Source organism: Micromesistius poutassou, assembly GCF_964030765.1.
Source record: "Micromesistius poutassou genome assembly, chromosome: 24".
Lineage (NCBI taxonomy): Eukaryota > Metazoa > Chordata > Actinopteri > Gadiformes > Gadidae > Micromesistius > Micromesistius poutassou.
Window position 1 is genome coordinate 7,261,642 of NC_140294.1, and position 17,476 is coordinate 7,279,117.

At 47.5% G+C, this 17,476-nt stretch overlaps 1 protein-coding gene across 1 annotated transcript in view; it reads left to right on the plus strand.

Annotated features, from left to right (window-relative positions):
* The first annotated feature begins 16,798 nt into the window (after positions 1-16,798).
* The window catches only part of LOC311369525 (E3 ubiquitin/ISG15 ligase TRIM25-like), a 67,148-nt gene continuing 66,470 nt past the window's right edge, over positions 16,799-17,476 (plus strand). The window contains exon 1 of the mRNA XM_084487745.1: positions 16,799-16,899. The gene's annotated coding sequence lies outside the window, so the exon portion shown is untranslated. The remainder of the gene's footprint in view (positions 16,900-17,476) is intronic.

A 17,476-nucleotide genomic window follows, 5' to 3' on the forward strand; every position in this document is an offset into this window, starting at 1 on the left:
ACATGAGTCGTGAATGCGAGAGGCGCTTAACATGCAAAGTCTGTGGTCAAACTCATCCCACTGTGCTGCACATCAAAAGGCAACCAGCAGCTCCAGAGCAAAAGAAACAACCAGCGTCTTTCCAAACATGTGGTCATACAGGGGCCGGTAAGGATGGCTGTGCTCTTCCAATTCTTCCTGTAAGTGTGAAGTCTGCAAAGGGAAATTACATTATACAAACTTATGCATTTCTGGACCCTGGCAGCTCAGCCACGTTCTGTTCCGAAGATCTCATGCAGAGGCTGAATGTTACAGGCAGAGGAACCAGCTTTTTGTTGAGCACGATGGGCCAGGAGACTGTTGTTCCAGCTTATTCCATCACTGATTTGGAGGTGGCTGGGTTGGATGGCAATGACTTTTATAGTCTCCCAGAGGTCCTGAGCCAAAGGAAAATGCCAGTCACCACTAATAACATAATAACAACTGAGGAGCTGGATAAATGGTCTTACCTGTCAGATGTTCACATCCCACACATAAAAGCAAACGTTGATTTGTTGATAGGAGCCAACGCTCCCAAATTGCTGGAACCATGGGAGGTCATCAACAGCCACGGGAATGGCCCGTACGCTATTAGAACTGTGTTGGGATGGATCATTAATGGTCCACTGAGTGGAAGCAGTGGTGCCTTGGAGACAGAGTTTCTCTCTGCCACAGTGAACAGGATTTCTGTGAGGAAGTTGGAGGAAATGCTCACCAGTCAGTACATGCATGACTTCAATGAAAAAGCTTATGATAAAGAGGAAATGTCAAGAGAAGACATGAGGTTTTTGGAAATTGTCAGTCATTCTGCAAAGCTTCAGGATGGACATTACAGTCTAAAAATGCCTTTCAGGAAAGAGCATCCCACGTTCTCAAACAATCTGTCTATGGCCAAGCAAAGGTTATTGGGACTCAAGAGGAGATTTCAGAGAGATGAGCGGTTCCATCAGGAATATGCAAGCTTCTTCACTGATGTAATCTCCAATGGCTATGCAGAGAAGGTACCACAGCATCAGTTGGATGGTGTTGAAGGAAAGGTCTGGTATATCCCGCACCACGGAGTCTACCATCCAAGGAAGAATACTCTGCGTGTGGTGTTTGACTGTGCAGCAACATTTAAAGGAACATCATTAAACAGTCAGCTGCTGCAGGGGCCCAACCTCACCAGTAGTCTTCTGGGAGTGCTCACCAGGTTCAGGCAGGAGCCTGTAGCAGTTATGGGAGACATACAGAAGATGTTTTACCAGGTTAAAGTAGCAGAGACGGACAAAGATTTTCTTCGTTTCCTGTGGTGGCCTGAGGGTGACATGAAGCAAGAGGTGACAGAGTATAGGATGACTGTTCATTTGTTTGGAGCCGTTTCCTCCCCGAGCTGCGCTTGCTACGCACTCAGGAAAACAGCTGAGGATGGGAAAGCCTGCTTCCCTGCTGATGTCACCAACACAGTGAAGCAAAGCTTTTATGTGGACGATTGCTTAAAGAGCACATCATCTGAAGAGGAAGCTGCTCAGCTGATTAAAGATCTCACAGCTCTTTGCCTACGAGGAGGATTTCACCTGACAAAGTGGGTCAGTAATAGCCGTGTGGTGCTGCATACTGTCACAGAGGAGCATCGAGCCAAGGACTTAAAGGAGCTGGACCTAGACAGAGACAGTCTTCCTTTGGAAAGAGCCCTTGGTTTGCAGTGGTGCATTGAGAGTGATGCCTTCCAATTTAGGATGTTGATGAAGGAAAAACCTTACACTCGACGAGGCATGCTTTCTCTGCTCAGTTCAGTGTATGATCCTTTGGGGTTTATTGCACCAGTCACTCTACCAGGCAAAGTGTTGCTGCAGGAGCTATGCAGGAGAAACTTTGGATGGGACGACAACTTACCAGGTGACATACAGCAGCACTGGACAAAGTGGCTGGAGGAGCTTGTCAAGCTTGCAGAGTTTAAGATCGAGAGGTGCATTAAGCCAAAGGATTTTGGACCGCTTGTACATGCTCGTGTGCATCACTTCTCCGACGCAAGTGAATGTGGATATGGTGTCGTCAGTTATGTGAGGATGGAGAACTGTCAGCATAATGTTCACGTCGCCTTTCTGCTTGGAAAAGCAAGAGTGACACCATTAAAACAGGTCACTATCCCACGTTTGGAGCTCACAGCGGCGGTTCTTGCTGTTCGAGTGGACAGGATGTTGAGAGCAGAGCTGCAGCTACAGTTGGAAGATTCAGTCTTCTGGACAGACAGCACCTCCGTCCTGAAATATATAAAAAATGAAGATAAACGATTTCATACCTTCGTGGGAAACAGAGTTTCAACCATCAGGGATGCTACCAATGTGTCACAGTGGAGATATGTCGGTTCTAAAATGAATCCAGCTGATGATGCATCCAGAGGTATGAAGGTGGACGCACTGTTGACTAGCAGCAGATGGGTGGAAGGGCCCAGCTTCCTATGGAAGTCAGAGGAGCATTGGCCAGAGTGTGTTGTGGAAATGGCGGTTTCTCTGGATGACCCAGAAGTAAAAGGAGACTTCATTGTGAGTGCAGTAATTGTGAAAGACTCACCCAGTGTTACTGACCAGCTGCTCACTTATTTTTCAAGCTGGCAGAGACTGAAGGTCTCAGTTGCATGGTTCCTCAAGGTGAAGAAAGCTCTGTTGAAGTTACATCAAGTGAGAAAGGAGTTGGCGTCTGACCCAATCAATCAATCCACACACGTGCAGTTGGAGATGAAGAGGGTCAGAAAGACACTTGGGGGGCAGAGTGTTTCTTCAGACGACCTATTGGAGGCAGAGGTTTCCATCATTAAGTATGCTCAACAGCAGCGGTTTAAGGAGGAAATTGACACACTCTTGTCTGGAAAGTCATCAGTCAGAAAGAGAAGTTCTGTGTACAAACTGGATCCACGCCTGGAAGATGGCCTGCTGAGAGTTGGAGGGCGGCTGAGTAACGCAGCACTGCCGGAGGAGAGTAAGCATCCACTTATTCTTTCTAAAGATCAACATGTGGCAACTCTCATCTTAAGGCACATCCACCGTCAGTTGGGCCACAGTGGAAGAAACCACACATTGTCCACACTGAGGAAAAGTTATTGGATCACAGGGGCTAATTCAGCAATAAGGAAAGTGATATCTGACTGTTGCACCTGCAGACGCTTCACTGTACAACCAGGTAAACAGAAGATGGCGGACTTGCCACTGGAGAGGACTCTGCCTGATCTCCCTCCATTTTCAAGTGTGGGAGTCGACTACTTTGGACCAATTGAGGTGAGAAGAGGGAGAAGCATGTGTAAACGTTATGGAGTGATTTTTACCTGTTTGTCAAGCAGAGCAGTTCACCTGGAGATGGCGACCTCATTAGACACTGATGCATGCATTAATGCTTTGAGGCGATTTATGAGCAGAAGAGGCCAAGTTACTCACATGTTGTCTGACAATGGTACTAATTTCGTTGGATCGGAGAGAGAATTGCGTGAGGCTCTTGCAAAGTTGAATCACAGCAAGATACAGGGAGCACTGCTTCAACATGGAATCAAGTGGAGTTTCAATACACCTGCAGCGTCCCATCATGGTGGTGTTTGGGAGCGTGTTATTCGGATGATCAGAAAGGTGCTCAATTCTGTTCTGCGTCTACAAACACTGGATGATGATGGACTGCATACAGTTCTTTGTGAAGTTGAGGCCATACTAAATGATCGGCCCATCACCAAGTTATCAGAGGATCCGAACGACCTTGAACCTCTTACACCCAATCACATTCTCCTCCTAAAGGGCAAACCTGCTGTACCACCTGGATTGTTTGTGAAGCAAGATCTGTATGTCAAACGACGGTGGAGACAGGTCCAATACCTCTCAGATTTGTTCTGGAAGCGATGGGTGCAAGAGTATCTTCTGTTGCTTCAGGAGAGGCAGAAGTGGAGCCAGGGGAAAAGAAGTCTTGCTGCTGGGGACATTGTGTTAGTGGTGGACTCAACAGCTCCTCGAGGCTCTTGGCTGCTTGGTAAAGTTCTGGAAACCTTTCCTGACAAGCATGGGTTTGTGCGATCTGTTCGTCTCAAGACAAAGTCTAGTATTATGGAAAGGCCTGTAACTAAACTTTGCCTGCTGATGGCAGCCTGTGAGGTTTAATTGGTGTTTTTGCACTAATGGGATTGTTATACATTTATCACTAAGAAGAACAGTTGGCTCCTTTTGTTTTTTTTTGTTTGTTTGAATTGTTATGTTACACGCCATTAACAATTAGGGGCCGGTGTGTAGGAGCCAAATCGGTCATTTTCTTTGTTTTGTAATGTTGTACACATTTTGTGCCAGTAGGTGGCGATTTCTGTTCAGGTAATTGGCCTGAAGTGATAAATGTAGGTGGGTAATCAGCGCAGGTGCGCACACTGAGGAACTCATACGGTTTTGACCGTGCCATGCCGTGCTATGCCACAGAGAGAATGTGTTGTGTTTTAGTGAGTATTCGAGTCGGCTGTATAAATAAATTTGCAACAAAAAGAGAAGCTTTGACTGGACAGTTGCTGTGTTATGCACTTTGGCTACACCTGCATACACCTGCACTTATTGGCACGCGTAAAGCCCTTTAAACCGCAGCGTGCGTCGATAGTGACAAAGGGCCGCTATAGTTACATAAGAGCCTTAAGAATAATATATTAATCAGAAAAGATAAATAAAACAACAAATGTTTTAGTCTCTCTCTCTCCCTCTGCCCCCCCCCCACCTCACCACGGTAACACCCCCCCCACCACGGTAACACCCCCCCCACCACGGTAACACCCCCCCCCAACTCACTACGGTAACACCCCCCCACCTCACCACGGTAACACCCCCCCCCCACCCCACCACGGTAACACCCCACCTCACCACGGTAACACCCCCCCCACCACGGTAACACCCCCCCCCAACTCACTACGGTAACACCCCCCCCCCTTTTTCTAAGTCAGAGAGGCAGGCCTGGCCAATCAGAGGCCACTCAGGCCACTAGCATGTGAGGAGGACAAGGCGATTGGTTTGTTTTGATTAACACCCGCCCCAACAGTCCGTATCAACCACACAGACAGCGTGCGGAGGAAGGGGTGTGTGTGACACTGATGCTGCAGTCGCGGTGTGTGTAGCGAGCGCCGAGCAGAGAGGGAGAGTCGAGGCTTCGACTAGTACTGTAACCCATGGACCCCAACCCGGGTAAAAAAGAAAAGAAAAGGCGGTGCCGAGAGAGAGAGAAAAAGAAAGGCGCTGGAGGAGGATGCGGCCAAACGCCGTAAACTAAACTATTCAGGCCCCCGCCCCCCCCCCCCGGCCCCCTATGGTGGCTGAGGTCTGGATATTTGTGTACATATGATCCTTCTTGTGTAGGTTCTTCTATTCATACATGATGTGTATTTATCAGAGATGGGGGACTCCAGTCCAGTGACTTGACTCCAGTCAGACTCCAGTCACCAGATTGAGGACTTGTGACCTGCTTGATCAACACGCACTAAAACACTGTGGTCACAAGGTCAGGCGCTGGGGTGTCGCTTGAGAACACAACGCCTGACCTTGTGACCACAGTGTTTTAGTGCGTCCAGGGGAACACACAGGGACCATGGTGGGGGAGGTCTGACAAACAGGGGGCTGGAAAGACTTCTGCCAGTGACGATGAGGAGACAGCCATGGAAGTACTGATTAGTGCTGTTTTTGGCGGCCTGTTTTACTTTTAGTTTTAGTCTAGTGTTTGTGTCAAGCTATCATTTTAGTTTTCATTAGTTTTAGTCACACTCCTTTTAGTCATGTCAAGTTTCAGTCGACTAAAAGTCTGAGCATTTTAGTCTTATTTTAGTCTGAATTGTCCGTGACTATTTTTGTCTAGTTTTAGTCTACGAAAACTGATGACGTTTTAGTCTAGTTTTAGTCAAAGATTGTATTTAGCCAAACCCATTTCACAATTCAAACAAGGTTATCTTATTATTATATTATTGTTCCCTTATAGACTCAAGAATACATCCATTCCAGACACAGAAGACGCTCTGATTTGAATTTACAACATATTTATTTTACCAACCAAATATGCTAGAAGTACACACACATACATTTAAATCAAATAAATAAATAAAATAGCATCACATGACAGTGGCAGAAAAAAATGATTACATTCAAGTTGAACATAAATGGAAACAAGGTGCTTGAAAAAAGTGCAAATGAAATGTGTGTGTCTGACTTGTATTCCTTGTAAACTGAAGTCAGATTTTGCATCATAAAAACCTTTAAGAGATAACAGCCTATGTAATGAAAGTGTGTCCAAATATCCTCTCTTCTTTTTCTCCCAAAGACGATCCCCGGCTGGCCGGCCATCGCTCCCTTTCTCTGTTTAACTTTGATTTCTTAAATTGACGTTAACCCACCGCAGCATCTTCTGAATTAGAACATTTTGTCTCGCCTTGTTTTGGTCAACGACAATGAAGACACATTTTAGCATAGTTTTTATTTTGTAAACCACATTTAGTCTTGTTTTTATTCGTCTACAATATTGCATTATATATTTAATTATCGTTATCGTCACATGACCAGCATTTTCGTTGTGTCTCGTCTCGTTTTCCTCACGTGATAAAGGTTCGTTGACGACGATATTTAGTCATCATTTTCGTTGAGGAAAGCAACACTAGTACTGATACAGTGATTGAATTAGTCCTACCAGCTCACCACTCCTTGCAGTGATGAGGAGGAATCATTTCAAAGAAGGACGAAGACGAAGGGAGGCCCACAGCCTCCTCCATGATGGTCATTAGTCTCCTCCAAGGGTCTCTCAACCAGAAGTGCATGAAGCCTTTTAAAAGGCTTCATGGGGGGGGTGGGGGACAAGGAGCGGATGGAGAGCAGCGCCATTCTGATGTGGAAAAGAAAACTACTACTACCAAGTCAAAAAGTAGTGAGAGAGAGAGAGAGAGCGAGCGACAGAGAGACAGAGAGAGAGAGAGCGACAGAGAGACAGAGAGAGAGACAGAGTGAGAGATGGAGAGAGAGAGAGAGAGAGATGGAGAGAGAGAGAGAGAGATAGAGAGATGGAGAGAGAGAGAGAGAGCAAGAGAGACAGAGTGAGAGACAGTGAGAGAGATGGAGAGAGAGAGAGAGAGAGATAGAGAGCTGGAGAGAGAGAGAGAGAGAGAGCAAGAGAGACAGAGTGAGAGACAGTGAGAGAGACAGAGTGAGAGAGAGTGAGAGAGAGAGAGAGAGAGAGACAGAGAGCGAGAGAGAGCGAGAGACAGAAAGCGAGAGAGGCAGAGAAAGAGAGAGAGAGAGAGAGAGACACCCCCCCCCCCCCCCTCCTTTTCAATGGCGGATGTGCTCAGTGTCTCCAACTCTGACCCCTCCTACGAGCAAAGTGCTTTTACTCCAGGCTCTCTCCATTCATTACGGATAACGAGCGAGAGCGAGAGCGAGAGAGAGCGACACCTGGCGCTATGGAAACAACAACAACAACAAACACGCCGTGTGACCTCACCCCATCCTCACTGGGCCATATCGACTCTGACTGCAGCGATACGCCGCACCACAGATAGATGGATAACTCTTATTGCCATGTCAACGCGGGTCATTGGAATCGGTCTGAGTGCCACTAAGGTTAAGATAAGGCCGTACACACGCAGTACATACACACATGACACAGACTAGGCCCTGGGCGATACGGCTGAGAGACATATCACCATATATATAACGTGATCATATTGATCGAAAATCGATAACTATTGATCATTTTAATGACCTAAAAAGACTAGGAATCACCATGCTGGATTTAAACACTTCTGTTTAACACTTAATACGACCTTCCACTGTTCTTCATCGATCAATACTCCAATGTCGACACAACGATGAAAAACACTCAAATGTTGTAAATAAGTACGGAACCGTGTTTGTGTAACAAACCCAGCTGCTGGATTCAGTGGTCCAGTCTCTTATTGATATATATTGAACATGTTTTATATTGATCAAAAGTCTATCACGATACGATCATTGATTGTTTTATCGCCCGGGCCTAACACAGACAATCATCCAAACCAGTAAAAAAAGACACAAAGATCTTGTGCTATTGCAACATCCCATAAAAGACACTCACAGCACAGACCATGGGGCAGGGATTCAAACCCGGAACCATTTCTACCTCTGCGCCTCGCACGTTGTGACCACACAAAGACGTGCAGCCAACCCACTCACCGGTGACGTCACGGCATGAATAAGCGCTCTAATGGCACATTGTGTGCTGAGCCACTGAACGCAGCCGTTTAACCCAACGTCGCGATGGGCCACGGAGAGAGAGAGAGAAACGGTGCGTGATGAACGGTATGATATATATATATAATATATATATAAATATACCGCTATGGTATATTTACAGCGAGGACGCTAAGTGTAAAGAATGGGCTGCAGACTGTAAGCGGAGGGGGAGTCTGGGGGGGGGATGAATACACTGCGTCTATACGTCGCAACAGGCCCACTGGGTCCAGTTATCAGACGCAGTATCCCCCCCCCCCCCCCCCCCCCCCCGTTCGTCTCGGCGCTAAGCTACCTAGCGACGGCTAATAAGCCAGCAGAGGTGCGTTTAAAGGTCCCCTGACCTTTAAACCTTTTACCCCTGACCACGCGTAGCAAACGTACCTTTGGATGAATCCACCTTAATGTAAACGTACTTTCTTTTGCACACACACACACACACACTATCCTGGACCCAGAATGAACACTGCGAGCAAGGAGGTGGACCTTTCTGTCTCTCCCTCTCTCCCTGTCAGTCTCTTCCTGTTCCTGTGTACGACAACGTCTTAGCTGGGACCAATCGCATGGCTCCTTCAGCACAGAGTGAACCAATAGAACGGCAGGATAACCTTCACTATGCCAGCGTCCACATCCACCGATTGGCTGGCTCCAATGTCCAATCAGATCGGTCGGAGGATCCGTCTGTTCTCCGTCTATTCTACGGACGTGCCGTATATGTGAATGACATATCCTGACGTTGGACCTCCTGAAAAAATACTACCCCCGAGGTAGTATTTTCTCCAGAGGAAATGCTAATTACCTTACATGTGAATGAGCAGTAGAATGTCGGCATTTCTCACTTCACGTTAGTGGGCGTGTTGATGACGCTTTCAAGCGTCACTACGGCGGGAACACGCCCTATGGCGGGAACAAAAAACACGCCAGAAGCAGGCTGCATATGTAGGAGAGGCAAGGAGACATACGACTCAAAACGAGAACGGCCTGGAAAGACCAAGAGGTTTTTCAGCTGCTTACTTTGAGGGCCGACAGTGCGGTGATCGCACACATGAAGGGCACTGCGAAAGACGCAGTCATGTACGACCGTGTGGTGAAGAAGCTTTTGCTGAAATGGGAATTGTGAAGGGAAGGACACAACTCATCACGAAATTAAAATCCCTCTAAAAGCAGTTCACCACCGTGGTAGACCACAACAAAAAAAGTGGGAACGACCGCAAAACCTGCCAGTAGCAGGACTTGTGTGAGACGATCTGGGGGGGGGCTGGCGCTCCACAAGGCCGCTACGAGCCACTGGCAGCATGCAAGTGGCAGCCCTCTCAGATTCCCCGTCGGAGAGCATGGAGACCGTCATGCCGTCACCGTCCAGCTCAGAGACGTCTTCTGTCCCGGACACTCTCACGCCGAACCCGGTGATAAGAAACACGGCTGAGGAACGGTTCAGTTCAGAGGCAGCTGCTGTCGCCGCCCTTGAGTAAAAGGACAAAGAGGCGCTGGGTCAGCGGCTGAAGCCACCCAGCAGTTGGCAGAACTGGACCGCAGGACGGAGGACAGGGAACGTCTGAGGGTCCTAGAGAACCGGGAGCGGGATGACCGCACACGGCAAGAGACGCGGGAGGACCGGGACAGACAGGCGGCCCGACCGGACCGACGGCTCTCAGACCTCGACTCCGTGCCGGAGCGAGCGCTGCACAGGCTGTCAGCCCCGCAGCCCCATGGTGCACAGAGCCCCCCCCCCGACTGCAGCGTGGAGGCCAGAGCCCCAGATAGCATCCCCCCCCCCCCCCCCCCCCCGGCCCGGTACACTGCCCACGCACCGGGGGGGCCCCAGCCCCATCAACACCAAGACGGACGGGATGGGGATGGTCCTACGTGGACCTCGGAGCCTCCGCGGTTCAGGGCCTGTGCCCCAGGACAGACGCTTGAGCACACTTTACACTTTCACTGCTTCATCTGTTGACTGTTTGTGTTCCTTGTTATTATTATTTGGTGTGATTTTTACGTGTGATTTATTCCAACTTGACACTTTGTTTATTCATATGCACTTTCATTTGTTAAAAAGGTGTGATTTTTTTGTGGTATTAAGCGTGTAATAAAATTATTTCATAATATTTTATGATGGTTTATTTGTTTCCCAGTATCATTTCCTTCATTTAGAAGACAGTTTTGTTCATTTTTGAATTGTAAAATAAATAAAATAATTGTTTGAAGTTGCAGGTTTTGTAAATGATTGAAAGCGTGGAGTCGAGCTGACCTTGCCTGCTGTACCCACGGCCCAAAATAAAGAACAGCCGAGACAATATCCTCGATTCAAAGTCAAGTGTGAGTCAGTGTGAATGACCCTCACGGTCAAACCTCCTGATCCACAAATGTGGAGAAAAGACGGAGGACATGTGTGAAAGCAGCTTCTGTCTCTCTCTCTCTCCCTCTCTGTCTGTCTGTCTGTCTGTCTGTCTGTCTCTCTCTCTCTGTCTGTTTATCTGTCTGTCTGTCTGTCTCTGTCTGTCTGTCTGTCTCTCTCTTGTTGTCTCTCTATCTTTGTCTGTGTGTGTCTCTCCCTCTCTCTCTCTGTCTTTTCTGTGGCTGTCTCTCACTCACTCACACACACACACACACACACACACACACACACACACACACACACGCTCGCGCCACGCTCTGTTTCTACTGGTTGAAGAGAAGTGACTCATTTAACACATTAGGTTTCAATCTATTGCAACATTACCTAACGTTGTTTTCTCTATAGTAAGATTGATAAGCGTTACACAGACACACTTCACAATATCACATCATTATAATAAACCAATAACCTAAAGATAGAGTGGGTTTAGAGAAAGATTCAGGGATCCTCAGCGCAGAAGAATGAAGTTCTGGGAAGTGCTTGGAAGTCCAGACAGCCAATCACAGCCTCGGCTACCTCACAGGAACCGCCTCCTCTCTGTGACAGCCAATCACAGCCTCGAATACCTCAGCGAAGGTTTCTTCACACACACACACACACACACACACACACACACACACACACACACACACACACACTGTTACGTTCACTACGTCACGGGTGTCCAACAGCAACGTAAAGCAGGTGAGGTGAAAGTGGGAGGTCCGCTCACCTGATTGAAGCGCGGACCAGTCGAACCAGTAAAATCCCAAAGGGGCGTGTTTGAATCTCGTGCATGGGCACGTTGACTACGGGCACGCGCTATAAACGGGAGCTAGCGCTGGTCTCAGCGCGTTGTCTCGTCAGGAGAGACGCGCCACCGGTAAGCTGCTGTTTGTGTCCATTGAGCCGCGGTTTAAGTTGGTCTGTCTGGTCACGCTCTGTATCCCTGGAAATGTTTGGAGTTGGGGCGTCTTCGCTGTCACACGAGAATACGTCCTGTTTGCGGTGCAGGCTGGGTAATGTAGTTCATCGCTTCACACAGGTAATGGTTTGCTGTGCTCAGCGTTGCTGCTTAAAACTACACTCACTGTTTTGCATGGCAGTGCAATGTTTAATGTATATTTAGTGTTTAATGTGCAATGTTGCTTGTGCGGGGAATTGTTGCATATTCAGTTTAAACACTAATTATTTTATACTATACTATATTATATATTATACTATTATTATAACACTAAATACTGACTATTGTAATTTATGTTTGTATATTATTCAGAATTGATAGTATATTATTGCTATCAATATTGTTGTTTACACCGTAGCCTTTCTATTCTACAGGTTTATAACCTGTTATTTGTGGACTAAAACAACTGCATAAGGAAAATCAAACAAAGCAAATAGAAAACCACAAAGAGTTAAAACAACGTGTCTTCTTCTGGCGCCCCGTTCGGTGGGGAGAATCTTAAAGAACACACACACACACACACACACACACACACACACACACACACACACACACACACACACACACACACGCACACACGCACACACACACGGGGCGTGTGTCCGTGGGTCGGGGCCAGGAGAGGACGTGATGTTCGCGAAACGAAACTTAAGGTTGACAGAAACCCGACGAGGAGGAAGCAGTTCTCTCCCTCACTGTGTGTTCACACCGCACTTCGCCCCGCGACACGTTTCAATGTTAAGTGAACGTGTAGACGCGAATCGGGCGAATCTTTTTTTCGCCGATACGCGCGACAAGATTTGATTGACAGCGCGAAATTTTTCCTCGTGAACGGCGAGCGCGTTCACGTGGATTCGCGCCGCGAATAAAGTTAAAATATTTCAACTTCTTCGCGGCATTCGCGTTGAAACAGCCAATCAGCGTCCACTCCCTGAGTGACGTAGCGTTCACTGCCTGATCCAGATCAGACAGCAATATGGAAGAAAAATTAATACTGGCAGTGTCGTCGTTCCCAGTTATATTTAATATCAGATGCTCCGGGTACAAAAACCGAAACATGAAGATGAAGGCTTGGCTGGAGGTCAGCAAGGAAGTCGGGCTGGGTGGTAAGTTTTTAAAATTTACTTTACTTAAAAGTTACTTTATTCCAGCTATCAATAGTACTTTACTATGAACCAAGCTAGTGAGTTAGCAGTTAGCATTCAACAGTTCAGTTCGGATTTCACAACGTAGGTTTGTTTCTTGTCAGAGGACGAGTGCAGAAAAAAGTGGAAGGGGCTCAGGGACACGTACCTGAGGGAGAGGAGGAAGGAGACAGAAGGAAAGAGGAGTGGATCAGCAGCAGGGGCTTTTAAAAAGTGGAAGTTCTCTGCGATCCTGTCTTTCCTCGACCCGTTTGTTACTCCCAGGGAGACGAGTAGCAACATGGGGGTCGAGGAAGACAGGATCGCAGAGGACCAGGGTTCAGAGGCAGCAGCAGGGACAGCAAGTGACACAGGAGGTTGGTCGATGAGTGAACACACACACACACACACACACACACACACACACACACACACACACACACACACACACACACACACACACACACACACACACACACACACACACACACACACACACACAGCATGACAAATTCATTATTTGTTCTATAGATTGATAACAACCTCTTGTCACCTCAGAAGATGTCGCTTGTTCAAGCATGGAGGAGGCTGCTGCTGCCTCTGAACCCACACCACCACCACCAACACCACCACCCCCTGCTGCTGATGCCACTCCTGCCACTCCTGCTACTCCTCTTTTCGCCCCAGGTATGTCATTTAACATGAGAGAAATCACATTTATTTTATGCTACACTTCGTTTATGTGGTCATGAGGGTCCCTATGCGTGAATTATGTTTTGAGTATGACTAGTTATGTATTCATAGCCTTTCATGTTGAATGTATTTTTTGTCTGTTTCCTGACCCAAAAATGTTGTCTCCTTTTCAAACAGGGAGAAGGAGAAGGAGAGTGGAGGGGAGGGGCGATGAAATAGAGCGGTGCCTCTTGGAGGTGTTGAGGAGGCCGCCTCCACCTGCTCCAACTCCAGCACCAGCTCCAGCTCTCTCAGCAGATGAACACTTTTTACAAGGCTTGCTTCCTTCCCTGCAGCGATTGCCACCCCATGCCAAGGAGGAAATCAAATTTCAAATTCATAAACTTTTATACGAAGCAAACTCCTGCTATAACTCTGTATTGCTTAATTTGGACAATTAGATAAATAGGTTCACTGGGGTGACAATCGTTGCAGGGAACGATCCATGTCCTTTTTTTTTTTTTTCTTTTTTCCACACACACACACACACATACACACACACACACACACGGCTGCACAAATAAATGTATTTATTTTTAAATGTGGCTTCATGTTCTTTATTTTAAAAATACAGTTGACACACTGTTTACGCTACTGTGTATGCTTCATTTATCCAAAGATAACCATAGCTACTTTTTGATAATTTGGTGTAATGTATGTAGACATGTAAAGCTGGTTTACCTCTATACAATTAAATTGGGTCTCTAGCCATTATAGGATCCAGTTTCCAAACCATCTTCCTACCATTGCACTGCTTGAAGTCATGTTGTTTGATGCAAATTATTTGCAACTTTGACTATTGATGTATAGTTCATGTTTGCTTAAGGTATTTTTGCTAGTTATGTTGTGCCCAGCTTGTTGAGCACAAACAAGAACAGGAGGTCCACACAGGGAGAGTTAAATGTCCCGTTACATTTATTTAGTAACTCAAAAAAAAACACATCAGTATTCAGTAGTGTGGTGTTTGAGTGATATGAACCGAACAGTTAAACTAAACTATGAGTATGCAAACAAAGGCTAAAGGGCTAGAATAACAACCCCAAACAAAACCCAGTTGGGTGCCGGGCAGCACCAGCCTTCCAGGTGGGAGAGTGAGAGCACCATGTTGGATTCCCCCCATCTTATGCAGGCTTCCGGCAGGTGAGTTCAATCCCTCAGTGAGGTGGCCAGGCAATCAGCTTCCCTGGAAGAAGAACAGAGGCCAGCAGAAGGGAAGCAAGACGGCTCAGGACCGTCACAGTTACCTGATTTAAAATATAAACAAACTAACATTAACAAATTTAATTAATAATGTAATTCAGAAGAGTGACACTGAATATAGTAATTGCAGGAAGTAGGCTCAATAGTAATCTGTGGGTGGCTCTTAAAAGAGCCGTTTTGGGTGTGCTGGTGCGCTACACGTTGTCCTGCCATGGGACGGTTCCCTCTGCGGAGAAGAAGGATGTGAAGGCCTCCCGAATCCTGATGGCTTCCCTCACTGAGTTGTTGGCAGCAACTCTTCCCAGACCTGGCAGTGGGTCCTCCTCACCAACTGGGATGTTCCCCCTCAATGCACTTGGGGGGGTTGTCCTCCGCAGGAAGTTGTGGAGAACACAGGTAGCCTTCACACACTTCTCCGCAACGTCTACGTTGACCTCGAAGGCACGCCTGTAGACCCTCCACTGGGAAGAAAGGATCCCAAAGGCATTCTCCACAACCAGCCGAGCCCGGGACAGACGGTAGTTGAATACCCGGCGCTCTCTTGGCAGGTTGCGACCAGGGAATGGCCTCATGAGGTTTCTCCGGAGTGGAAAGGCCTCATCAGCCACAAAGACGTGTGGCTGTGGTCCTCGGTGGTCAGCTCCTGGTAGTGGCAGGTCAGCAGGCAGTTGGAGGGTGCCAGACTGAAGCGCTGCACCAAAAGCAGAGTTGGCCAGAATCCCACCATCGCTGGTTCTTCCGTAGCCCCCGACATCTATCACCCGGAAACAATATTCCGCATCTACAACTGCCAAGAGAACCAGAGAGAAAGTTCCCTTGTAGTTGAAGAACTGGGATCCAGAGTGAGCAGGGGCTTTGATGACCACATGCTTGCCATCCAATGCTCCACAACAAAGAGGGAAATTCCACCGCTCCTCAAACCTCCCTGCAATGGACCTCCACCCATCTGTTGTGGGCACAGCCATGAACTCCTCCACCAGACAGTCCCAGATGGCAGTGGCAACATCAGGGATGATGCCGGAGACAGTGGAGACCCCAACACGGAAGCTGTTGGCGATGGTCCTGTAGGAGTCCCCAGTGGCTAGGTATCTGCAGAATAAAAAAAAAAATAATAATTGAAATGAAATGTTGTAGTGAAGATACTATAGGTGTAACAATCATACATTTACAATCATTTTGCCACGTCTATTTATAAAAAAAAAAGCCACATTTACAAAGAGTAATATTTCATCAACATAATTGATCTATTTATTGTATTTGACTACATACTATACTATTGTCGGCAGAGGATAATCAATCAATCATCGGAATATGTAATCTGCTACGTCCACTAAATGGCGCTGTCTACCATGGAAAATGTTTATGTTTATGTTCGATTTCGACACACAACTTTATGAAACTAGCACTCACCGGAGACAGATGGACAGGCGCTCCGAAGCCGAGATGGAGCGCCTGTAGTTGGTGTCCAACCGTGAAATCCTAGCACCGATCCTAGCTAGCAGGTCATCAAACTGGGCCGGAGTCAACCTCAAATACCGCTGGAAGCGGTCGTCGTCCAGACGGAGCTCCTGGAGAAGACGGTGAAATTCACCGAGCTCTGTACGGCTCCGATTTACATGATGAACCCATAAACGACGGGCATTCCGACGTCTCTCCCTCTTCCACAACAGATACAGACACGCAATGGTGGTTATCTCGGCCATGGTTGATGAGAGACTGAATTGGCATGAAGGACTGTTGCCAGGCAAAAAAAAAATTCGCCCCGCGAATAATTCGCCCCGCGAATGCACACAAAAATGCACAGCGACAGATTATGATTTGTCACGCGGCAACATTCGCCTATTCGCGCGAATAGGCGAAATGGGACAAAGTGCGGTGTGAACACACAGTCAGGAGAACAACACAACACGTTTTGGGACACACACAGTCTGACCGACAGCAACCGTAACGAGGTGAGTAAAACAACACAACCTCCGCGCCTCTCTCCCCGCGGTGTGACCCCGTACGGACCGGCCCTACAGCGGGTTATGATGTGAACTAGGTGAGCGCTAGGATCGGACAGGCAGCCTGTCAGGCAAACTCACACGCTGACTCCTCACCCTCACCCTCACCCTCACCCTCACCCTAAACCTAACCCTCACCCTATCCGCGAAACGGACCCGTGTCGGGGTCCACCTGCACGCCGCGTTGGAGCCGCTACGGAGGCAGATCGCGGACCCTCTCGCCCGCAGCTGCAGCCCGTCGACGGACGCGCAGCGGGTATGAAAGGCGTTGGCCTTGCGTGGGACGCTCCCGAAGTGCATTGTGGGTCTGTCCGTCCGTCCGTCCTTTTCAGGCAGCGACGGATCCGTCACCCAATCAGATCGCGTTATGCAAATATACGCACGTGCACTGTCTTCTTTCAGCTAAGCTTTCTGTAACCTTTTTGTAACCAGAATGCGCTTTCTCTAGACATCACACGGTCATATGAATCATGTAGTCATATTGATCATGTAGTCATATGAATCATGCAGCCATATTAATCATGTAGTCATATTAATCATGCAGCCATATTAATCATGCAGTCATATTAATCATGCAGTCATATTACACTGTTCTATTCTTTTTGAGTGAAGTGGGGCACTAAAGGTCCCATGCTACTTTACGGATGCCTTTATATCGGTGTTAGTGGCCCCTAATACAGTATTTGAAGACTCATTCCCGAAATTCATCCTTGGTGCAGAGTTACAGCCGCTACGGGCCAGTCCCACAATGAGCTCCACAAACGTTCCTGTAGCTTTAAAGGCTAATGAGGAGGAGAGAGGCGGGTCTTTGATGAAAAGGTTACAATCCCTTC